Genomic DNA, 21,861 nt, shown 5'->3' with positions numbered 1-21,861 from the left:
GTCTATCTTGTTGATTTTCTCAAAGAACCAGCTCTTTGTTTCATTAATTTTTTGTATTATTCTCTTAGTTTCTAATTTATTAATTTCACCTCTCACTTTGATAATTTCCTGGCATCTATTCTTCCTGGGAGACTTTGCTTCTTCTTGTTCTAGAGCTTTCAGATGTGCTGTTAATTCACTAGTGTGGGATTTCTCCAACTTCTTTATGTGGGCATTTAGTGCTATGAATTTCCCTCTTAACACTGCTTTCATAGTGTCCCATAAGTTTGGGTATGTGGTGTCTTCATTTTCATTGATCTCTAGGAAGTCTTTAATTTCTTTCTTTATTTCTTCCTTAACCCATTGGTGATTCAGTTGAGCATTATTCAGTTTCCAAGAGATTGTAGGTTTTCTGTAGTTTTTGTTGTTGTTGAAATCTAGCTTTAAACCATGGTGGTCTGATAGAACACAGGAGGTTATTCTGATTGTTTTGTATCTGTTGAGATTTGCTTTGTGGCCAAGTATGTGGTCAATTTTAGATAAAGTTCCATGGGGTGCTGAGAAGAAGGTATATTCTTTCTTGTTAGGATGGAATGTTCTGTAGATATCTATTAGGTCCAATTGGGTCATGACATCAGTTAAGTCCTTTATTTCTCTGTTAAGTTTTGATTTGGGAGATCTGTCCAGTGGTGAAAGTGGGGTGTTGAGATCTCCCACTATTAATGTGTGGGGTTTTATATGTGGTTTAAGCTTTAGTAATGTTTCTTTTACATATATGGGTGCCCTTGTGTTTGGGACATATATGTTCAGAATTGAAACTTCATCTTGGTCGATCTTTCCTGTGACGAGGATGTAATGTCCTTCTTAATCTCTTTTGATTGATTTTAGTTTGAAGTCTATTTTGTTGGATATTAGGATGGCTACCCCTGCTTGTTTCTTAAGACCATTTGATTGAAAAGTCTTTTACCAGCCTTTTATTCTTAGGTAGTGTCTGTCTTTGAATTTGAGATGTGTTTCTTGTATGCAGCAGAAAGATGGGTCCTGCTTTCGTATCCATTCTGTAAGGCTATGTCTTTTTATAGGTGAATTAAGTCTGTTGATATTAAGGGATATTAATGACCAGTGATTCTTCATCCCTGTTATTTTTGGTGGTAGTGTGTGTGTACTTCTCTTCTTTGGGGTTTACTGTTGTGGCTTTATCTATTGCCTGTGTTTTCGAGTGTGTATCTGACTTCCCTCGTTTGGAATTTTCCTTCTAGTGCTTTCTGTAGGGCTGGGTTTGTGGATAGGTATTGTTTAAATCTGGCTTTCTCTTCGAATGTCTTGTTCCTTCTGTCTATGATGATTGAAAGTTTTGCTGGGTATATTAGTCTGGGCTGACATCCGTGGTCTCTTAGTGTCTGTATTACATCTGTCCAGGTCCTTCTGGCTTTCAAAGTCTCCATTGAGTAATCAGGTGTTATTCTGATGGGTTTACCTTTATAGGTCACTTGGCCTTTTTCCTTGGCTGCTCTTAATATTCTTTCTTTATTCTGTCCATTTTGTTGTTTAATTATTATGTGTCGAGGGGACTTTTGGGGGGGGTCTAGTCTGTTTGGTGCTCTATAGGCTTCTTGTATCTACATAGGCATTTCCTTCTTTAAGTTGGGAAAGTTTTCTTCTATAATTTTGTTGAATATATTTTCTGTGCCTTTGAGTTGGTATTCTTCACCTTCCTCTATTCCTATAATTCGTAGGTTTGGTCTTTTCATGGTGTCCCAAATTTCTTGGACATTTTGGTTCATGACTTTGTTGGCTTTAGTGTTTCCTTCGACTGATGAAACTATTTCTTCTACTGTGTCTTCAATGCCAGAAATCCTCTCTTCCATCTCTTGCATTCTGTTGGTTATACTTGCATCTGAAGTTCCCGATCTTTTACTCAGGTTTTCTATTTCCAGCATTCACTCTGTTTGTGTCTTCTTTATTTTTTCAATTTCCCTTTTCAGTTCTTGGACTGTTTCCTTTGTTTGTTTCATTACTTTTTCATGATTTTCTTTCAGTGCTTTATTGTTTTCTTGCAGGACTTTATTGTTTTCTTCCAGGAGTTTATTGTTTTCTTGGAGGGCTTTATTGTTTTCTTGGAGGGCTTTATTGTTTTCTTCTATTTTGTTTGCTCTTTCCTCTAGTTGTTTACAGCGTTCTTCCAATTTTCTTGTCTTTTCCTCTACACAAGCCTCTACCTTCTTCATGAAGTTACTCATAAGGCTACTTTCTTCTGCTTCTTCCAGTTTTTGGTGTTCAATGTCTAGATGTTGGAGGGGGGCTAGGTTCTGGTGATGCTGTGTTGCTCTTCATTTTTTTGTATGTACTTCTGCCTTGACGTCTGCCCATCTCCTCGTGGTTCCTTCTTGGTCTTATCAGTGTACTTGTTTCAGAAAGAGCTGACAGATTCAGGAAGTCTCTCTCTCTTGTCCAAAAGGGAGTTCTCTTGTCCAACTCTCTCTGGTCCAGAAGCAAGAGAAAGCTTTTAAGTTATGACTTTTGTAGGATGATAAGAAAAAACCTGGTATATCCCCCAAAGGACATTGCTGTGGGATGTTCTGTATGTCCTGTGGGAGCCCGTTCTCCGGTTCCTCCTGGCTTTACCCAGCAGGTTCACATAGACGATGATTGGGACCACAGGCCTGAATGCAGGTGTTTGAGATGGTCTGCACTTGGCTGAGCTGTGGGATGGTCTGTATGTCAAGTTGCTCTGACTAGTCAATAAATAAAACCTGATTGGCCGTGGCTAGGCAGGAAGTATAGGCGGAACTAACAGAGAGGAGAAATAAAAGAACAGGAAGGCAGAAGGAGACACTACCAGCCACCGCCAGGACAAGCACTATGTAAAGATGCTGGTAAGCCACGAGCCGTGTGGAAAGGTATAGATTTATGGAAATTGATTAATTTAAGACATAAGAACAGTTAGCAAGAAGCCTCCACATCCATACACTTTGTAAGCAATATAAGTCTCTGAGTTTACTTGGTTGGGTCTGAGCGGCTGGGGGACGTGTGGGTGACAAAGATTTGTCTGACTGTGGGCCAGGCAGGAAAACTCTAGCTACAAATGGTGCCCAATGTGTTGGCCAGAGTTTCTACATAAAACCTGAGAAAAAGATTCTAAAATGGAGCTAAAAACAGCTTCCTAATTGTCTCTCTCAAATGAGTGGCAGCTGCTGATTTTAGCTACTGGTGCATTCCCAGCATCTGCAAATGGCATATTAAGCTGCATGGTGTATTTAGCCTTTGCTAGTACAAAACAAAACAGGTTTCTGGGCTACACGCTGCTTGGATAAAAGCATAGACCAACAATAGCTCCCAGAGCTGGTGATAAACAGACCACCACCATGTTGGGAAGCTGAGGTGGGTGGAGTCAGCAGCCATAGCACCGATTCAGTCTTACAAATGCTCCAGTTTAAAGCAATAGATTCACAATAAGACAGATTCAGATGGAACAAGACTTTAAATGCTTTACAATGTGTGTAAAAATGTACATAGGCTAGGAAGAGAGAGGAAAAGGAACATAGACAGTTATATAAAGAAATAGAAAGTTTTAAAAAATAAAGTTTTTAAAGAGAAAGTAAAAGTAATATAAAAATAAGCCATGTAAAGATGGATATTACATAGAGAGTCTGTATTATATTGTCTTTGGGATTTTTAACTGCAGAAAGACATTTGATTGTAAAGACTGCTCAGTTAAATCAATGTGTATATTTTAAAGGTATTTCAATTTCTAAATTTATGTCTAAGTATGTGTTGCTTTGGAAAGGAGACTCTGCTTTTGTTCCCACAGAAAGCCAGAGGCTATGTATTTGTTCCAGTTTAAGATACATCAGGTTTGACCAGCCAAGAGCCCCTGAAAGGTCTCTGATGACACCATGGCCCAGATGATCCAACATCCAGAATGGTTTGAAGGCAACTGGCTCAGACAATACAGCCTCATGGACTATTCCATAATCCTAAAATTTTCTTTGTATCCCCATAAGATACAGCGCCCCCTCCAGCACGAAGTAGTAAGAGAAGCTATGCCCAAATTCCCAAATTATATGTACTTTTACTTTGTTAAGGTTAAAACCTTCCTTTTGGAAAAAAGGGGGGAAGTGCTGTGGGATGTTCTGTATGCCCTGTGGGAGCCCGTTCTCGAGTTCCTCGTGTCTTTACCCAGCAGGTCCACATAGAGGATGATTAGGACCACAGGCCTAAGTGCAGGTGTTTGAGATGGTCTGCACTTGGCTGTGCTGGGGGATGGTCTGTATGTCAAGTTGCTCTGACTAGTCAATAAATAAAACCTGATTGGCCATGGCTAGGCAGGAAGTATAGGCAGGACTAACAGAGAGGAGAAATAATTGAACAGGAAGGCAGAAGGAGACACTGCCAACCACCACCAGGACAAGCAGCATATAAAGATGCCAGTAAGCCACGAGCCATGTGGCAAGGTATAGATTTATGAAAATGTATTAATTTAAGATATAAGAACAGTTAGCAAGAAGCCTGCCACAGCCATACAGTTTGTAAGCAATATAAGTCTCTGTGTTTACTTGTTTGGGTCTGAGCAGCTGGGGGACTGACTGGTGAGAGAGATTTGTCCTGGCTGTGGGCCAGGCAGGAAAATTCTAGCTGCAGGACATAGAGAAGTACAGAATGAAGAATGAATTGATTCAGCCTTGGCTGATGAGTTAATTGTGAGAAATTTAATTTGACTAGAAGGAAAAACCTCTTTCTTTTTGCATGATGCTGTAACTGTAAATGTTGCCAACTGGGCACACTGTTTGACCTGTAGGTGTGCCTAGTTTGAAAACTTTCTTCATCATTTGTAATACTGCTTATGCTTCTAACATTAAAGCTATGAATCAAATAGGACATGATTATCAATGAGCAAGATGGGGGACAGACAGGGAGTGAGGTAAAGAAACAAATTGGTAATTATTTTAACCATTATTAGAAACATAAGGAAATAAATCTGATTATAAAACTGTTCATGCAAACTATTGAAACTGTATATTAAAAAACTGCCCAGGCTATCCAGGGCCACTTGTTTGAATCAGGTGGTCATAGTTTCTTCAATGCACTGACTTCACAATCCGTCCCAGGTTATTGGACTCTTCTGGAACAAGGCTCCAGACATATACATCCTCAGGGTATCCTTATGCCTCATTATAGCTACCTCATTTCCATGTGTTTTATTTCCAGTCCCTTCTTTAAATAGCTATGTTCTTCCTTAAAGGAGACTATTTTTCCTGTTCTGAACATTTCTTTCTCCATCTCTCCCTTGGCACCTCGAACAGTAACAACTCTTTCCCTGAAAGATAGCCCTAAAGGAGGAGGTTTTAAAGATAGTTCCAACTCAGGTGTCTCAGGGCTCTATTTCCAGAACTGAATGGTGTTTTCAGTCATAGGGACTGACATTCTGCCTCTTACAAGAATCTTTCGTACAAGTCTATCCAACAACTCTACAAAGTGCTTCTCAATGCAGATTTGGGGGTTTTCGTAATTTGACCTTTGTATTTTCAGGGGACCATTGTCAGTGGAAAGGAAATATTTATTTAAAGTGTGTGTGTGTGTGTGTGTGTGTGTGTGTGTGTGTGTGTGTGTTTACTGACTTACATGTGTTATAGTTGTTTTTGTCTAGATATTTAATAGTATGATTCTATATGGGCTTTTCAGACATCTTTATGGTTATTTTTATTCTCCTTCCCTGCACATACAAAGACACACAACTGCAGAAAGAGACACACACATGGTAACACAAACACACACATACACAATCAGGAGAAAATGTCACATTCTATCACACACACAAACACACACAGAGAGACACACACAGAGAGACACAAATATACAAACACAAGAAAAGGAGATATAAAGAGAAAGAGAGAGAATCTTTGATATGAGTGACATTTGTGTGTACAGGTGATGGAAAAGGCCAGTATATATCCCTTACCTGTTGCTAGCTACTAATCTCAAATTTGTTACCTAGAAAAACAAGTCTCAACAATAAAACACTTTAATAAAGTAAACACGTCGAAACAATATAGATTAATGTTTCAGAAAAATTAATGCATTAGTTTTTTAAAAATTAAATGTTAACTTTGTTTTTGTCATATTTTCTGTGATGAGTTTTAATGACATTTAACAATGAATATATGTTTTTTAAAAATAGTTATCAATTCTTTTGTTTTCCACTTTCCATAATTTAGACTGTTATATGACCACTAGTTAATATTCTCCAGTGAATTACTGCAGAACTCAGACCTACTTAGATTTTTCTATATTAGTCTCTGTTGTAGATTTTAGAAACTGTCTTCCATGGGGCATTTTGCACAACTCAGCTCAGCCTCCATGCCTCTACTTCAAATGTACTGCTTTTTAACATCATAGATTTTATTATAGATTTACTATTCATTTTATTATAGATTTACTATTCATTTTACGTATCAACCATAGATTCCCCTGTCCTCCCTCCTCCCACCCCCAGCCTTCACCCACAAATCACTCCCCATTCCTACCTCCTCCAAGGCAAGGTCTCCCATGGGGAGTCAGCAGAGCCTGGTAGATTCAGTTGAGGCAGGTCCAAGCCCCTCCTCCCTGCACCAAGGCTGTACAAAGTGTCTCACCATAGACACTAGGCTCCACAACGCCAACTCATGCACTAAGGACCAGTCCTGATCCCACTGCCGGGGGAGGCGGGGAGGCTAAATAGTTCCAGCTGAAACAACTGTCTCGCTTATCCAGAGGGCCTAGTCCACTACCATGGGGGCTCCACAGTTCATGTGTTTTCACAAATTTGGCTAGCTGGCTCTGCACTTTTCCCAGTCATGGTCTCGATATCTATTGGTCATAGAACCCCTCCTCGCTCTTGTCAATTGGACTCCTGGAGCTACACCTACAACCTGGGCTTGGATCTCTGCATCTGCTTCCATCAGTCACTGGATGAGACTTCTGTGATGACAGTTAGGGTATTCAGCCATCCGATCACCAGAGTAGGTCAGCTCAGTCACCTTCTCGACCATTGCCAGTAGTTTATGGGTGAGTCATCTTTGTGGATTCCTGGGGACCTCCCTAGACCTCTGCTTGTCTCTATTGCTATGGTGCCTTCATTTATGTTAGTATCTCTTTGCTTGTTCTCCGACTCTGTTCCTGTTCCAGCTCGAACCTCCCGCTCCCCTAAGCTCTCATTCGACCGTCCCTTGCCGTCCATTACCCTCCATCACCCCAGTTTTCTCAAGTAGATCACATCCATTTCTCCTTTGCTGGGTGATCCATGTGTCCATCCTAGGGTTCTCCTTACTAGCTAGCCTCCCTGGAGCTGTGGGTTGCATTCTGGATATCCTTTGCTTTACATCGAGTATCACTTTGAGTGAGTACGTACCATGTTTGTCATTCTGAGTCTGGGTAAAATCACTCAGGATTATATTTTCTATTTTTTTGTGTGTTTTGTTTTTGAGACAGGGTTTCTCTGTGTAGCTTTGTGCCTTTCCTGGAACTCACTCTGTAGCCCAGGCTGGCCTCGAACTCATGGAGATATGTCTGGCTCTAGTATCTGTCCATTTGCCTGCAAACCTCATGATGTCACTGTTTTTCTCTGCTGAGTAGTACTCCCTTGTGCATATGTACCACATTTTCTTCATCCATTCTTCAGTAGAAGGGCATCTAGGTTGTTTCCAGGTTCTGGCTATTACAAATAATGCTGCTGTGAACATAGTTGAGCATGTGTCCTTGTGGTATGATTGAGCATTCCTTGGGTATATGCCCAAGAGTGGTATAACTGGGTCTTGAGGGAGATTAATTTCCAATTTTCTGCGAAAACACAATACTGATTTCCAAAGTGGTTGTACAAGTTTGCATTCCCACTAACAGTGGAGGAGTGTTTCCCTTGCTCCACATCCACTCCAACATAAGCTGTCTTCACTGTTTTTGATCTTAGCCATTCTGACAGGCATAAGGCGGTATCTCAGAATCATTTTGATTTGCATTTCCCTGATGAATAAGGATGTTGAGTATTTTCTTAAATGTCTTTCAACCATTTGAGCTTCCTCTGTTGAGAATTCTCTCTTTAGTTCTATAGCCCATTTCTCAATTATACTGTTAGGTATTTTGATGTCTAGTTTCTTGAGTTCTTTATATATTCTGGATATCAGCACTCTGTCAGATGTGGAGTTGTTGAAGATCTTTCCCCATTCTGTAGACTGTCGTTTTGCCCTATTGACCATGTCCTTTGCCATACAAGAGCTTCTCAGTTTCAGGAGGTCCCATTTATTGTTTCTCTCAGTGTCTGTGCTACTGGTGTTATATTTAGGAAGTGATCTCCAGTGCCAATGTGTTCAAGACTACTTCCTACTTTCTCTTATATCAGGTTCAGAGTAACTGGATTTATGTTGAGGGCTTTGATGCATTTGGACTTAAGTTTTGTGCATGGTGACAGATACAGATCTATTTGCAGCCTTCTACACATTGATATCCAGTTATGCCACCACCATTTGTTGTAGATGCTTTCATTTTTCCATGGTACAGTTTTGGCTTCTTTGTAAAAAAAAAAATCAGGTGTTCATACATGTGCAAATTAATGTCAGGGTCTTCAATTCAATTCCATTGGTCCACATGGTTTTGATGCAAGTACCAAGCTGGTTTTATTACTGTAGCTCTATAGGAGAGCTTAAAGTCAAGGATTGTGATGACTCCAGAGGTTGCTTTATTGTACAGGATTCTTTTAGCTATCCTAGTTTTTTGTTTTCTTTTGTTTTTCCATATGAAGTTGAACATTGTTCTTTCCAAGCCTGTGGAGAATTGTGTTGGGATTTTGATGAGGATTGCATTGAACATGTAGATTGCTTTTGTTGGTAAGATTGCCATTTTTACTATGTTAATCCTACCTATCCATGAGTATGGCAGATCCTTTCATTTTCTGATATCTTCTTCAGTTTCTCTCTTAAGAGACTTAAAGTTCTTGTCATACAGATCTTTTACTTGCTTAGAGTTACTGCAAGGTATTTTATATTATTTGTGGCTATTGTAAATGGTGATGTTTCTCTTATTTCTTTTTCAGCCCATTTGTCATTTGTATATAGGAAGGCTACAGATTTTTTTTTGAGTTAATCTTGTATTCTGCCATGTTCTGAAGGTGTTTATCAGCTGTAAGTGTACCTTGGTACAATTGTTTAGGTCACTTATGTATACTATCTGCAAATAGTTAAAGTTTGAATTCTTCCTTTCCAATTTGTATCCTCTTGATCTCCTTTTATTGTCTTATTGCTCTAGCTAGAACTTCAAGTACTATATTGAATAAATACTTGGAGAGTGCCCAGCCTTGTCTTGTTCCCGATTTTAGAGGAATCGCTTTGAGTTTCTCTCCATTTAATTTGATGTTGGCCGTTGGCTTGCTGTAAATTGCCTTTATTATGTTTAGGCATGTTCTCTGTATTCCTGAACTCTCCAAAAATTTAAGGGATGTTGGATTTTGTGAAAGGCCTTTTCAGCATCTAATGAAATGATCATGTTTGTTTTTTCGTTCAGTTTGTTTATATGGTGTATTACATTGACAAACAAACTTGAATCTCTGAGATGAAGTCTACTTGATCATGGTGGATAATTTTTTGATGTGTACTTGGAGTCTGTTTGCCAATATTTTATTGAGTATTTTTGCATCAGTGTTCATGAGGGAAATTGGTCTGTATTTCTCTTTCTTTGTTGCATCTTTCTTTGGTCTGGGAATCAGAATAACTATAACCTTGTAAAGGAGTTTGGTAACGTTCCTTCTGTTTCTATTGTGTGGAAGAATTTGAAGAGTATTGGTATTAATTCTTCTTTGCAAATCTGGTATAATTCTGTATTTCAACCATCTGGTCCTGGGCTTTTTTTAGTTCAGAGATTTTTAATGACTTTATATTTCCATAGGGATTATTGGTCTATTTAAATAGTTTATCTGGTATTGATTTAACTTAATTAGGTGGTACCTATCCAGAAAATTGTCCACTTCTTTTAGATTTTATAATTTTGAGGAGTACAGGTTTTTGAAGTATGCCCTGATGATTCTCTGGACTTACTTGTTGTCAGTTCTTATGTCTGATTTTGTTAATTTGGATGCTCTCTTTCTGTCTTTTGGTTAGTTTGGATAAGGGCTTATCTATCTTGTTGATTTTCTCAAAGAACCAACTCTTTGTTTCATTGATTCTTTGTATTGTTTCTATTTTATTCATTTCAGCTATCGATTTGATTATTCCCATTTATTCCTTCTGGGTGACTTTGCTTCTTCTTGTTTTAGAGCTTTCAAGTGTGCTGTTAATTCACTAGTGTGAGATTTCTCCATCTTCTTTATGTGGGCATTTAGTGTTATGAATTTTTCTCTTAGCACTGCTTTGATATTTTGGGTATGTAGGATATTCGTTTTCGTTGATCTCTAGAGAGTCTTTAATTTCTTTCTTTATTTCTTCCTTGACCAAGTGGTGACGCAGTTGAGCACTATTTAGTTTCCATGAGATTGTAGGCTTTCTGTAATTTTTGTTGTTGTTGACATCTACTTTAAACCATGGTGATCTGATAGACTACAGGAGGTTAATACAATTTTTTGTATCTGTTGAGATTTGCTTTGTGGCCAAGTATGTGGTCGATTTTAGAGAAGGTTCCATGGGGTGCTGAAAAGAAGGTATGTTCTTTTTTTGTTAGGGTGGAATGCTCTGTAGAGATCCATTAAGTCCATTTGAGTCATAACATCAGTTAAGTCTTTTGTTTCTCTGTTAAATTTGATATGGCAGATCTGTCCAGTGGTGAAAGTGGGGTGTTGAAGTCTCCCACTGTTGATGTGTGGAGTTTGATGTGTAATTTAAGCTTTATTAATGTTTCATTTACACATGTGGGTGCCCTTGTGTTTGGAGCATAAATGTTCAGAATTGAAACTTCATCTTGGTAGATCCATCCTGTGATGAGTATGAGTAATGTCCTTCTCTATCTCTTTTGATTGATTTTAGTTTGAAGTCTATTTTGTTAAATATTAGGATAGCTACACCAGCTTGCTTCTTGATATCATTTGATTTGAAAGACTTTTCTCAACCTTTCACACAGAGGTAGTATCTATCTTGGATGTTGAGGTATGTTTCTTGTATGCAGCAGAAAGATGTGTCCTGCTTTCGCATCCATTCTGGAAGCCTGTGTCTTTTTATAGGTGAATTAAGTCCATTGATATTAAGGGATATTAATGACCAGTGATTGTAGAAGAATTACTAAACAGTCTTATTAAATAAGAAACACAGCCAATACAGAGTTAAAAGCCCAAGAGTTCAGAGCACTAGCCAAGACTACCTTAGCTTACCACTCACTGCCTTCAATTCCCCTGACAGATAATTTCTTCCATTCTGACTTGTCTTTTTATTGCCTTTCTGTTCTGCCTTCTCATTGGCTCTAAACACAACCACATGACTTTCTCATTACTGCCTGTCTATACAGACCTCCTGGCCTATATGGTTGGTACTGGGATTAAAGACTCGTGTCACCACACTTGGCTGTGTCCTTGACCACACAGAGGCTCTGCCTGGCATATGATTGGATTAAGGGCATGGGCTACCCCCTACTGATATCTGTTCCTGGCTCACTAATGACCTCTGAACTCTAGGCAAATTTTAATTATTAACATACAAATAAAATTACATTTCAGCACAATTAAAATATCACCACATCTCCCCCTATTATTCTAATAAAAAGAGAAAAGGAAAAAAGTTATGACTAATATAAGAAAAACTATATATAAATATAATAACTATATAAAATATATATAAGCAATAAATACCTAAACAATGTCTAGTCCATTTGCATTTGACAAAATCAGAGAAAATACTCCATTATCGATCCTCTTTTAGTAAGTCCAAAAAGTACCTGATTTACTTTCTATCCTAACTTATATTGCTAACAGAGCTATCTTATAATGTCTTTCAAATTTTTAGAGTTACACCTCTTTAGTGAATTTCTTTTCTGAAATTTTTAACAAGGAAAACTATAACTATATATTCTTCAACTCACTATAACTAAAACTATCTAATATTCATCTCCCTCAGAGACCCAAGAAGGATAATATTACATAAAAAAAAAACAGGAAATGCATGGAAACGGCTTCCATAAGATGTGAGTTGATATAAACAGCCAGCTGCCTGGACAATCACCCAAGGCTTCTCTGCAAGATTTGGGCATCATCTTAATTCCTATAGGCTTGGCATTTCTGAAAGATTCATTTGTGAAATGAGATGTACACAAGGCATACAGTTTGACCTCACATTCGGTGAGAGCAGTCCATGTACCAGAAACACCTGAATTCCACTAGTGTCCTGTCATGTCAGGACTTTAAATTTTGGAAATTATTGATGTTTTTGGAAGTCAGCTGTTCATTCTTCTTGGCTTGTGGGTGGCTTAATTTTGGCATCCCATTCTTTCTGCATCCCATTCTTCTCAGCTTGTGCGTGGCTTCATCTCTTTTATTAAATGCCAGTCTACCATTGAGAAGTTAGACTCCATCAGCTTAGTTACTTGTTCTAGAATAGCTGTTTCAGCTGCTGATCTACTGCACATCAAAAAAACATTGGTCCACTGCCTATTCAGCTGCCTTTGAAGAAAGGGGCACTGTACCTTTTCCGGATTGCAACGACCACTCCAGGGATGGTGCAATATTGTCCTGGCCTCAGAGAATTCCTGTTCTAAAGGCACAACCATACTTGTCTTGGCAAGAATCAGTAGTCCATTGTTTCATGTCCTGTCTGACCATTATGTCCTGTTTGTCAGCAGTCGATTCCGGGACACTTTGTTGTCCAGTGGCTAACTTTTACCACAATGAAAGTTAACTCCATATGCAATTTCTTCAATGTCCATGTCTTCTTTGAAGTAGATTGGTGCTGCCAGAAGCTGACATGTCTCATAATCATAAAAAAAAAATAAAAATTTCTAAGTTATTAAGACATTTTAAATGCCATATTCTGTAGATCTCTGAAATGTTTGAAGATGACCTGTCTATCTAAAATATATCTGTTTGACCTTGAAAACATAACTAATATGACTATGAGTTTGATTGCAATGTCTATTAACTTTCATTTCTTTATATCCTAGTAGTTGGTAATAATAACATTCAAAGGTTAGCAAATTGCATTACATTGTTAAATAACTGTATACATACAATATCTTGAACAAGATTATAAATATGCACACAGCATTTTCTAACAATCTCCATCTCAATGTATATAATTTGTATACAATATACAAAAATCCAATCCAATGTAAACTATTTAAAACTAGTATTGTTTTCTAAAAGTAGATTCAGTAATCTATCTTTTTATCTATATTGTATCTATATCTTCTCCTTACTATTCAGAGTAGACTCAATAATCTACCTTGTATTCTATCATTTCAATGTATCTTCTTTTTTTGAACAAGAACCTTAAATCTATCTCCTTTGCTTAGCCCTTTTCCTAACAACAACTTGTAACGAACCCTCCTAAACAGTAAAAATAATCCCAGACCCAAAACCCATTGAAAGACCAAAAACAGCCACCCCACACCTCTTTGGGAATGTGGGCATCATTTTCTTAAAATTACTTCCTGCTGGTTATGAGCGAAGGCATCTTTATTCTGAAAAGAAAATTTTTGAGTTAATTCTTAAATTCTAGGAAAGGTAGCTATAGCATTTGTTGTCCAGTCTCTGCATAATGCCAAAGTTCAGGGCTTATCTCAAGTTCTTGTTCATGTAGTCTGTGAAGCTGGATCATCTCAGCTAGCCATCTCAAAATTGCTCTGAGCACTTTGTAGTCCAAAGCTGATCTGTAGGTGATGTTTGTCAGTTTAGTGGTATTATTATTGTCCACGTGGAATTGTTGCTATGGGGCCCCATTATCTTTCTGGAGAGTTCAAATTTGAGGTTAAACTTAGTCGTGATTTCCTGCAGAAAACTGATATAGACTGGAACACAAAGACATATATAGGCACCTAATGGAAGCCTTTTTTCTAGAATTAGAACTCTATAGAAAGTGCTATACTTATAGATTTCATTTCACCTGTGCAAAAAAAACAAACATGTTAGGCATAACTACACATTGGTTCCATTCTATTATTTCATAGAACCTAAGTGGCTAAGTTGAATATAGCAGCTAGCTTCTAATCTGAGTATTTCCACACACTTTCATGTTAATCTTCAGAACAAAAGAGCAAGTTTTGAAAACAATTACATTTACTGAGTATAACAGGGGTCGGCACTCTTATTATCTTGACAAAGGTTATAAGTGAGTCTATATTTGTGTCTCCTAGATGGCTATGTTAAGCCTCTAAACTTTAATACCTGTGAATTTTTATTAAAAATTTGTAATTTTATGAGGTTATCGGTGTAAATAAGGTCATTATTGTTGGAGCTGATGTGACTGGAAAAACCGATGTCCAAGATGGGGAACATGGAAGCCAGATCTGCTGAGACTTCATAATCTGATTCTCACACAAATCTAGTTTATTTTATTTGGAGGGTCATAGTATATATAGGGTCAAGGAAACCTTCAGCTTGAATTTCTCTGTTTCAGGTATGTGAGAATGTGGCGATATATTGTTTACCCCAGTATATTGTATCTCCCAGTAAAATTTATCTAAGGATCAGAGGAAACAGCTAGCCACTATATTAGCATAGAAATCAGGCAATGATAGCACACACCTTTAATCCTATCATTTGGGAAGCAGGGATCTGTCTGGATTTCTGTGAGTTAAAGTCCACACTGGGAACAGAGCCAGGCATGGTGATACATGCCTTTAATCCCAGCATTATCCATTGAGGTCTTGAGGTCTGTATAGACAGACAGGAAGTGACAGAGTTGGACAGGAAGAAGAAATGATGTAGCTGGGCTCAGAGAGCAAGTAAAAGAATGGAGAAGAAAGGCATTCAGGTGTGGGCAGACAGGAAGTAGCTTGCTTTGGAAGCTGTAGAATTGGTAAGGTGAGGATAGCTGTGGCTTTTCCTATTCCTCTGATCTCTCTCAGGCTTTATCCCCAATTTCTGGCTCTTGGTTTTGTCTTTAATGAGACCATTTAGCAATTTTTCTACAATTGGTGCTCCAATGATTGTGGCAAGAATTCAATAAAAACCTACTTGTGGCCTTATAGGTCCCTGGCTCAGGCCTGAGCTGCATGGCTCATTCCATACCTGCACACAGCTGGATCTCCACTCTACCTTGGCTGGAGGAGTTTTTTTACTTTTTTTCTCCTGGCGGGTGTGAGCTCTCTCTGGATTCTCATCTCAGACTGCCATCACACTACATAGCTGCTTTGAAATTCCCTCAGATTTCTACTGTTCTATGCAGTCAACAGTCTTGGTAAGTCAATAGAGATATGTTAAAGGGAGAAATTAGTTAAAAGAGAATTTTCCCATATTAAAAACTGTGAAACATTTTTACAATGGATGGAATTTAGTCTCTGTTTGATAAAACATTGGTCATTCTGAAAGTGGAACAATTAGATAAGAGGATAATTAGTGATGATAGAATGTATGTAATATAAATTATGGATATCATTTTTTTGATATTTTTACTTTAGCATTAAAAAGTTGGCCAATTTGATTGCAAAGATAAAAGCTTTAGAAAAACCTGTAAAAATGAATTATAAAGTCAGACTCAGACAAAAGAAAATGAATTATAAAGTCAGACTCAGACAAAAGAATTTAAAGGTGAACCTATCTCAGGATTGAATTATATGGTTACAGAGAAAGAGCCTGTTTTCAAGCAACCAAACTTAATCTACCCAGTAACATTACAGGAACTTCCAAATGAGAAATGTGTATGAGCTAAGTGGACTCCAGCTTTTGAGACTGCAAGTAAAGCATTCAAGGGGGTAACTGGGCCATTAAAGGCAAGCAAGACCATCCAATTAAAAATTAACTTATACCACTAACAAGTGCTTTTCATTTAATCAGATATAACTTGCCAAAAGGGAAAATATCCAAAGTTAAGCTTGGAGAAGATTTTTTGGGTTTTGTTGTTGTTGTTTGACGATTCCAGATGGACAATAATAATAATAACACTAAGATGCAAAAATACCCAAAGATCAGCTTTGGACTACAAACTCCTCAGGACAATTTTCAGATGGCAAGCTGAGGTGATCCAGCTTCACAGATTAATCAAGCAAGGATTTGATAGAAGCCCTGTACTTTTGCATTATGCAGAGGCTGGACAACATATGACAAAGCTACCTCTCCCAGGACTTGACAATTAATCCAAAACTTTTGTTTTCAGGATCCCCTAAAGATGTCATCACACCTATAGTGCAGGAAGCAATTTTGAGAACACAATGTCCATATTCCAAAGAGGTGGGGCAGGTAGTGTTTTGTCTTTCAGTGTGTTTTGGATAATTGTCATTGTCTAGAATGGTTGGTTACAAGTTGTTATTGTTATTGATCAGGAAAAATACTGAACAATGGAGGTTAGATGTAAGGTTCTTATTTTTAAAAAAAGAAAAAGAAAAAAGAGCATACAGATAAGAGGTAGACCAGTGAATCTACTCTGAAAAAAGTTATACAAATGATAGAATAAAGGTAAGATTATTGTATTTACTCCAAAAACAAAAAAGTGAGGATATAGATATGATATAGATAAAAAGGTAGATTATTGAATCTACTTTTAAAACGTAACTACTAGTTTTAAATATTTTACATTGGATTAGATGTTTGTGTATATATACATATTATGTATATTGCTTCAAATCTGAGGTTGAATTTTGTAGATATGATAAGATAAAAAGGTAGATTATTGAATCTTATCTTAGAAAGCAACTACAAGTTTTATATATTTTACATTGGATTGGATTTTTGTATATCCTATAAAAGTTATGTATATTGATGCCAATTTGAGATTGATATATTGTACATATATTTCTAACCTTCTTGAGGATATTGTAACTATACAGTTCATTTAACAATGTAATGCAATTTGATAATACTTGAAAGTTATTATTACCAATGATTGGGATATAAAGAAATGAAAGTTAGTAGTTAGATGTTACAATTGAGCTTGTAGTCATATTTGGTATGTTTTCATGGTCAAAAAGAGATGTATATTCAATAGGCAGGTCATCTTCAAACCCTTAAGAGATCTACATAATATGGTATTTAAAATAATTTTATAACATAGATTTTTTTTTCTTTTTTATGATAATGAGACATGTCTGCTCCTGGCAGCACCGACTCCTTTAGAGAAGATATGGGCATTGAAGAACCTCCACATGGAGTTTACTTTCACTGTGGCAAAAGTTAACAGCTAAACAAGAAAGCGCCCTCACATCGATTGCTGACAGCAATTCAATATGAAAAAGCAGGACACAAAACAAAGGACAGCCAATCCTTATGAAGACATGTGTGGTTGCACTTTTCGCAACAGGTGTCCTCAGAGATCAGAGCAATATGGCACCATCGCTGAAGTGGCTTTGCAATCCAGAAAAGGAGCAGTGTCCCTTTCTTCCAAGGCAGCTGAACAGGCAGTGGGCAGATGGATCCTGGTGTATAGTGGAACAGTAGCTGGAACAGTTATTCTTGTAAGAATCTATACTGATGAAGTCTGGCCTCTCAATGGTAGACTGGCATTTAATAAAGGAGATGAAGCCACCCACAATTTGAAAAGAACAGTAAGCCAAATTCCAAAAATACCTGCAATTACCAGTATTTAAAATCCTGAATCATGACAGGACACTGGCAGAATTCATGTTTATCTGGTACATGGAACACTTGCACTGATTGTATGATCAAGTTGTAGGCACTGCGTACATCTTGCTTCACAAATGAGTTTGTCAGATATTCTAAGCCTGTTAGACAAATATGATGCCACATTATTGCTGAGAGACCTCAGGTGACTGTCTAGGAAGCTGGCTGTTTCTGTCATAACTCACATTTTTGGGGAGTCACTTGTTTGCACTTCCTGTTTTACTAGGTAATATTTCCTTCTCAGGTCTCTGAGAGAGTTGAAGATTGGATAGTTTTAGGAACAGTTTTCCTTGATAACAATTTCACAAAAGAAACTCAATATGAGATGTAAAATGTGTGAGTTTGAAAGACATAAAAGATATTTTCTGTTGGTAATATAAGTTAGGATGGAAAGTAATTTGAGCATTTTGGGCTCATTAAATAGGATAGATAATGAAGTTTCTCTCTGAATTTGTCAAATGCAAATGGACTAGGCATTGTTAATGTATTTATTGCTTGTATATATTGTATACAGATATTGTTGTTATTGTATAGTTATTCTTATATTAGATATAAATTTTTTATTTTTTATTTTTTATTAGACAAGAAAAGGGGGAAAGGGTGATATATTGTGGCCCTCAATGTGTTGCATTCTTATTTTTATTTTATTGTCTGATACTTGGGATTTTATATTATCACTAGGACTTATCATCTCTTCTTCAGATCTGTCACATGTATGTTTAACTTACAATTCACATCAGTATGACAGAAATCAAAACACCTTGCATTTTCAATAGATTCAGGAGAAAAATGTGGAAATTTCCACATTTTGAAAAATGTGGAAAATTGATATGAGAGAGATCATAGAAATTGGGATGCAGAACTATGAACTTGAGTCAGACTGCATCTGAGTTCACATTAATTTGTATATTAATTATCTTATAAAATAATGGGTTCAGCCGGGCGTTGGTGGCGCACGCCTTTAATCCCAGCACTCGGGAGGCAGAGCCAGGTGGATCTCTGTGAGTTCGAGGCCAGCCTGGGCTACCAAGTGAGCTCCAGGAAAGGCGCAAAGCTACACAGAGAAACCCTGTCTTGAAAAACCAAAAAAAAAAAAAAATAATGGGTTCACTTAGAATACTTATGCAGGAGGTTGGATTTTATTGGTTCTACTCTCCATTTTCTAATCATTTAGACATCCTTGGAGTACCCTTCTACCTCATTCTACTTACATCCTTCCATTTTAAATGTGTCCTGTTTCCAGTTCTTTCTGTAAAGCTGTGTTTTCTTCCCTAGGGGAAACTCTTTCTTCTGCAGTCAGAATTCCTTATTTACCATTTCACCCTTTGAACTTTATATAACAACTTCTCTTATACTGGAGCAAAACTTTAGGGAGATTTTCAGAATAGTTTTACCTCAGGGTCTCTGGGTGTTATTTCTAAAACAAATGTTCTTTTTAGCAGGAGGAACATAAAATCTAGTATTTTAGAAGATTCTTGGACAACAACTCAGAAATTTGTTTCCCATGTCAGGTGTTTATAATTTTTAGGTACTCTATTGCTCTTATGAGGACCATTAAGTTAGATGAGAAATTACCATATGTATTATTTATATATATTTATTCATAGACGTATGTAGATGTAACCAACCGTCTTATTAAATAAGAAACAGAGAATAAGCAAAGAAGAAAGCCAAGAGGTCAGAGCTAAGAGCTAAAACCTTACCATTCCTCCTGCGGTGGTCCTACCTCTCTGAACCAGAGCTACTTCCTGTGTGTCTGTGTTTTTATAGTGTTTCTGTTCTGCCTTCTATTGGTTGTAAACCCAACCACAGGCCTTGTCACGGCCTGTCTGTATAGACCTCCAGGTTTTCTACGATTGGTATTGAGATTAAAGGCATGTGTATCCAATACTGGCTGTATCCCTAAACACACAGAGACTTACCTAGCTCTGCCTACCAAGTGCTGGGATTACAAGTGTACGCCACCACTGCCCTGCTTTCCTATGGCTTGCTAATAGCTCTGACCCCCGGCATACAAATAATATTTTAATACAAATAAAATATCACCATACCACTGAGTTTGTTTTCTGTTGGCAATCTAACGCTAGTTTTACAGTCTATACTTAGAAGTAGTTTGGGTTTCACCAGTGAGACTCTCATAGAGAAAACTAGACCTTCATTGATAATTGGTTAGTAATTAGAAATAGATACTGTGATAGGAATAGAGGAATGTGTACATTCCCCTTTTAGCTGAAGGACCTCATCTGGGACAGACAAGAGCAGGCCCTGTTGATGTTGCTTTCATCTCTGTTAGATCATATGTGCATCTGTCTTGTTGATGTCAATGGCTTTTTCTCTTAGTGTCTTGTATTCCTTCTGCCTCCTACATTTTTTCTGCCTCATCTGCCACAGTGTTCCATGTGCCCTGAGCAGAGGGACTAGAGGGAGGCACACAGTTTAGGGCTGAGAATCCCAACAATGTCTATCACTTTTAGCATAATGCCTGGCTGTGGAACTCTATATTTTCTCTCATCTGCTGCAGGAGGAAGCCTCTCTGATAATAATTAAGGAAGGCACTGTTATATATCAGAATGTCACTAGGAGTCATTTTATTGTTATATTCCTCTGGTAGAACTGTAGTACTTGGTATTATTCTAGGTCCTTTTATTGTCTAACTTCAGGTGCATGGTCATGAAACAGTGTCAGGTATGTTTTCCAATTCATGGTGTGGACCTTAAGTCAAATCAGATATTGGTTGGTTGCTGCATGAATCTCTATGACACTACAGCACTACAATGCCTTGCAAGCCGGACACCTGTGTGAGAATGTGTGTGTGTGTGTGTGTGTGTGTGTGTGTGTGTGTGTGTGTGTGTGTTAAGTTTAACATGTATTCTACATACTTTAGATTGTTCTGTCATTGTTTGTTTTTATTTGTTTTGTTTTACTCTAGTTGAATGTTTTTCTTAGTTTGTTTTCAAAATGGAGAAAAAAGATGTCATGAAGTGGGGTGGGTGGGCATTTAAGGAGGATCTTGGGTTACAAACCATGATCACCACATATTGTACAAGAAAATATATTTTGAAACGTTACCCATTCCAAAAAAAAAAGAAGCCAGTCGGTGGTGGCACACGCCTTTAATCCCAGCACTTGGGAGGCAGAGGCAGGCGGATCTCTTTGAGTTTGAGGCCAGCCTGGGCTACCAAGTGAGTCACAGGAAAGGCACAAAACTACACACAGAAACCCTGTCTCGGAAAAAAAAGTTACCCTGATGAACAAGTTTTCAATGATGGAATCTGGTTTGTTTGCAACTTAAATATTGTGATTCACATAATTTAGCCTCTATTTTATTCTTCAAATTTTACAACTTGTAAACTATAAAAAGACTGATTACTGATAAATAACAAGATACAAGGCATATAGCATGTGATGTCTTTAACGTTTATATAAATATACATTAGACTAAAAATAAGAAGAGTCATAAAAGTTGTTCCCAAAAAATTATGTATCAGTTATGACATGTTGATAAAATGAAGAAGAATGGGTCCTCATAAATGTACAGTAGTCACACAATACAGAGTTTTAGCTGAAAGAATATAGGGCAGTTTATCAAAAATGAAGAACTGTGAATGCTGAGTACAGAAAATGTTTACGTATGTGTGTCAAATTAGATGCTAAGACAAGTTGTACAGAACCATTTATAGCAGAGAGTTGAACAATGTTTGTAGATTTAACATAAACTTTATGTAATTGACTTCTTGAATAAGTACTTGATTAACTCAAATCTGACATTAGCCTATAATTAAAAAATGTATTGGTAGCCGGGCGGTGGTGGCGCACGCCTTTAATCCCAGCACTCGGGAGGCAGAGCCAGGCGGATCTCTGTGAGTTCGAGGCCAGCCTGGGCTACCAAGTGAGTTCCAGGAAAGGCGCAAAGCTACACAGAGAAACCCTGTCTCAAAAAAACCAAAAAAAAAAAAACAAAAAACAAAAAAAAAAACAAAAAAAAACAAAAACAAAAAAAACAAAAACAAAAAACAAAAAAAAAAATGTATTGGTCTGTGTTCTACTCACTACACAGCTCATTATGCAATTAATAAAGAGAATAATTCCTTCCCGTCAAAAGTGTATTAAATTTTTAATATGTGCTTTTCTTCATAGAAGCATCATACATGAACTGTAAGCTTGATGAATCC

Source organism: Peromyscus maniculatus, chromosome 23 (assembly GCF_049852395.1).
Source record: "Peromyscus maniculatus bairdii isolate BWxNUB_F1_BW_parent chromosome 23, HU_Pman_BW_mat_3.1, whole genome shotgun sequence".
Taxonomy (NCBI): domain Eukaryota; kingdom Metazoa; phylum Chordata; class Mammalia; order Rodentia; family Cricetidae; genus Peromyscus; species Peromyscus maniculatus.
The sequence above is the reverse complement of the archived record's forward strand: the minus strand, read 5'-3'. Positions refer to the sequence as shown.